Below are 4,663 nucleotides of genomic sequence, written 5' to 3' on the forward strand. Positions count from 1 at the left end.
CATGTAATTGCATTGTAGAAATTGCTTTTTTGTCAAGAATATGTTTCTACTTTTAAATAAATAAAAATGCTTTAATATCTTACTTTTGTCAAAAATATTGTGTTAAACCTTGTATATGCATTACCTTCACCTAACAGTTTGCGTATCACCTCTCTAGACAGTACCACTGATGCTTCCTTCAGAGTTTAGTGCTTCTGGTGTGTTCACATTTCAATACTGTGGAAAAACATCATCATCTTTGAAGTTCATGCTTGTTAACAGTGTAAACTGTTTTTTAAAAGTCATAAAAAAATCTCATATTCTTTTGTACAAGTTTTTAACTGTTTGGAGGCATATTCATAGATATTCTTGACTGCATACAGCCTTTAGCATATATGTTAGACATGCCTGGATTCATACTTCCAAATCTCACACTTGCTATCTACAGTGTCAGTGTGAGATTATTAAACAGTGAGTTATAAGTGGTGGTTGAATGAATCATTTAATATTCTTTTTGTTCCCTCAGCACATTATCTTGGTTCACCAGTGATATTAGCACAACCTGGTGCCAGTCTATAGTGCACATACTGCTTGGGTAGTAAAGGAAGCTTTAAAGCCAGTAAATTTTGGAGGTTTGTTTGCTGCTATAGCGTAGTCTGATTGATATGCCTTCCCCAGGAACTTTCCCATGGACATTCTACTGCCTCTTACATAGCTTTATTGTTCTTTATTGCATTTAGTACTTGACATGCCTCGCTCACTAGCACATAAACACTAGGGAAGGAAGAGGCAGCTTGATCCATGGCTCTATCTATAGCATCTAGAACAAGTACTTGTGAAATATTTATCAAATTGGGAATGTGGCCCCACATAAAAATATGTGTGCTAAATGGGCATGTCAAATATAACATATTCTTTAAAATGATTTCTGAGTCTGCTATCAGGTTTTATTTTATACTTGCTGCCCAAAACAAACAGCCACATTTAAATGTGGCTATAATTGAATTTCTTTTGATTAAAGTCCCTATGTTTAATATATAAATAAAATAATCAATTAAAATTATATAATTTTTTCATGAAAACTATTTTACTCATTGTACACATTTGTGTTAAGCAGAGATATCACATCAGTGCTTACAAATGTAAATATGCATTAGTCCTTTATTATCTTTTATCACCTTTCACTTACATGTTGCAGGATACATTGTTATAGTTTGAGATTATAGCATCTTTTTTTCTGTCTTTACATTAGTTCTTCATGGTCCACTCATGCCCTGTGATAATAGGTAATAGTTTTGTCATCCATTATTCCTTCTTTGCTTTCATTATAAATGGATATCTTGACTAGGCTACTGCAGTATATAGTATGGAGTAGTGTGAAGATGTCAAGTCACTAACAATTTGTGCCATTGTCACCCAGGATGCTGCCTCCTGATGATTGTGTATTCTGGCTAATCCCACAGACACGCATAACATCCCAGTGTGTTACCTCATTTCCTATCCTAGTGTTTCTTTAGATGATGGCCTAAATGTGTCATTTATATGAAGATAATTCCTATTATTTGATGTAAAACTGAAAATTGTCTTCATATATGTCACAACCTAAAATTCGTTTATTATTATTGTTATTTTCACTTTTGACACTTAATACAATCTTAGACATTATATTCTACCTCTTTTTGTTGTTGTTTGTTTTTTTGTGTGTGTGTGTGTGTGTGTGTGTGTGTGTGTGTGTGTGTGTAATGCTACTATGGAAGCAAAGCTATGTAAGTTCACTTTTTTTCTCATTTTTTAAGCTATGTACCCAACCTTGCCTGGTGTATAACATATCTGTTTCCTAAATGGTTGGAGAAAATTGATCTAAAAATATGAGAAATCTTTCTGCATAAAGGGGAGAGGAGATGTGAACCAAAGACTTTTTACAATGGTGTTTAGGCATGAGCTAACAACTTAACTAACACTCAAGTACCACAGCAGGGGCAGCATGTACTGTCCAGATTTTATGGAAAAAGACTCATTAAAAGGAGAGGAGCAGTGACAGAGACTGATGTCATCACTTAGTGCCAAAGACTGAGAATAAGAGTTCTATTCCAACATCAAATCACATTTGTGGAAATTCACAGCATGTCATTTGCAACACATGTGAAATACTATTTGGAAAACCCAAGCTTTCTGTCAGGTTATAGCAACAGTTGTGAGACATAAAGCTTCTAATCCTACATATGCTGTGCTGATTTTCCAGTGCTGTAAAAATATTGCATTGCACATGATGACCACATAAAGATCAAAGGTTTATTCTAGGATAAACTGACCTGTTGCAGGAACTCATTTGGACTACCTGCCATTTTTTGGCATGGTCTGAGGAACTAGGTGTGGACAGATAAGCAGAGAAAAGACCCAAGCTCACTCACTGGAGATCTGATTGCAGCCTCCAGTGGCCCCAGGGCAGAAGATCTGATCATAGTGGCTCTCTGCCTTTTACTATTTGTGAGTGTTTCCCTAATAAATATTTGGTATTCCTTTATTGGTGGGTCTCGCGAACTCAATTATCCTGACACTAATACTGGCCCCATTGTCTTTTGACCTACGACAGTGCAACACCACATGGCAGGGAGCACACAGTAGAACAAAGTGTCCCACCAGGAAGTCATGAAGGAGATAAGGAGAAAGGAAGAGAGTCCTGTAACCCACTTGGAAGATCACAATGCATGTAACATGAAGATTTCTCACTAGGCACTACCCATATGGTTTCCAGCATCACCTAAGAGTGCCATGCAGGTATTGAGCCTTTAATACATGGGCTATTCAGTAAATTTTCAAGTCCATGGGAAGTGGAATCTAGTGTCAGTTAAAAGTGACTGAATTCAGCCTCTACCAGAACTCATTCTATAGAGATTCTTCAGCAAAATTATACTCTATCAATGCTAAGATGCTGGTTCTTAAAGACAGAAAGAAACATTGTGGCTAGGAGTTGCATTAGTGTAGAACTGAGATGATAGTGTACAGACCTGGCTAACTGTGAAAGTGACTGAGAAAAACACAGGGTTGAGCACTAAGATACTGAGACACATTTGGTCATCCTGTCCAAGATCCCTACAGAGGAGGAAAAATAAACAAGTTCTGCTTCCCACTTCTCAGCAGTGAGCATAAAATATATGCGGTTAAAGTCCAAGAATCAGTGTTTAGATCCCCTGGCACTGAGAATAGTTGAGGCAAGGTATTTCCATATCGACCAGGCAGCAGTATAGGTAGCAATATCAGAGTTATTCATTATAGAAACATCACTGGCACTGAAAGTATTTCACTGTGGAGATTTTAGAGGCATCTGGCATCCATGCCCAGCATCAACAGAGAGCTACCAGAGCAAACATGTAGATATTTGAAAATATTGAAGATACTTTGAGGGTGAGACATTCAGTAATAATGCCAAACACCAATTAAAATCTTGGTTGCTACTAATAATTATTCAACACAGATGTTTAAACATAAAAGGAATTATAAGCCTACAATTCAATTCTTTATAAGTATCTCATAAGCACAGTTTTATTGACTAAATTCTTATAATTTAAGTATGTCAATGATGAGTTTCATATGCATAAATACAAAGAAAATAATATGGAGATTTGCTCTTTTCTTTTGGAAAATATATAAATTGTTTATCTGTCTTACACCAAGAATGACTACACAGACTCAGGTGTTGTAATATAAAGGGGTAGTATGATGGGGGCTTTTGTAATGTTACTAAGTTTTTTTATAAAGTTTATAAAACTTTCCAGCATTCTTTTCTGAGTTAAAATTATTGCAACAGCTTCTCCCCATCACACTCATTAATGATGTTGCTAGATTTCAAGGTGTCCAGTTTGTATGTGGTTACTTTTTGCCACATTTGTTATGCTGTCACTGGTATTTATTTTTCTTCATCTGTCTATTTTTATGTGGGAAATTACATAACTTCTCTTACCAACTCTGGCAGTTAAAAGAGAGGAGCAATTAAAATAGTCTGACCTTAAATGATCACTGTAACCAGGGTTAATTTTTAACCACTCAACCAATTATTATTTCTGTGGTACAAGGATTATCTTTGTCTTTTTATCCATGTCTAAGTCTAAGCCTCAGCATGACAATGATGTCAAGGAGAAAGATGAAGTTTTATGACATTACAGTGTGATTTAAATTCAGGTTATGCAAAACTTGGAATTCAAATTATTGAATAAATGCAATGCTAATTATGAAAATAAATTTATGTCAGGTGCCAAGGGGAGGATGACATTATATTCACCAAACCAGTCTCATTTTTATGGACCGGGATGAGCAGATTATAAGGTTTTCCACGTAATTCAAATAAAGGGTATAGATACCTTTTCTGTTAAGAACAGCCCTTTAAATTTGAGTTCATTTAGTCTGTATTGCTTGTATGAATTGTGATTGTATTATGGATGATTTAGAGGAGAAAAGTATAACCTTAAAAATGTCACAGGATATACATCAGTATTTGTAAACACTGGAATATGGTAAGAGACAAAGAAGTATGTTAAGAAAAATGTGAAAACCCTATGCTTTAAAATTTGCATTTCTTTTAAAATTCTGCCTTCCAAAATATCTTCACAAAAATAATGTTACAAGGGTGGCAACATCAAAAGACAGATCACTAGAGGTATTTGTCATATTTTTCTCTGAAGCAAAA

The sequence above is a fragment of the Mesocricetus auratus genome, unplaced genomic scaffold (genome assembly GCF_017639785.1).
Source record: "Mesocricetus auratus isolate SY011 unplaced genomic scaffold, BCM_Maur_2.0 Super-Scaffold_100008, whole genome shotgun sequence".
Classification (NCBI taxonomy): Eukaryota; Metazoa; Chordata; class Mammalia; order Rodentia; family Cricetidae; genus Mesocricetus; species Mesocricetus auratus.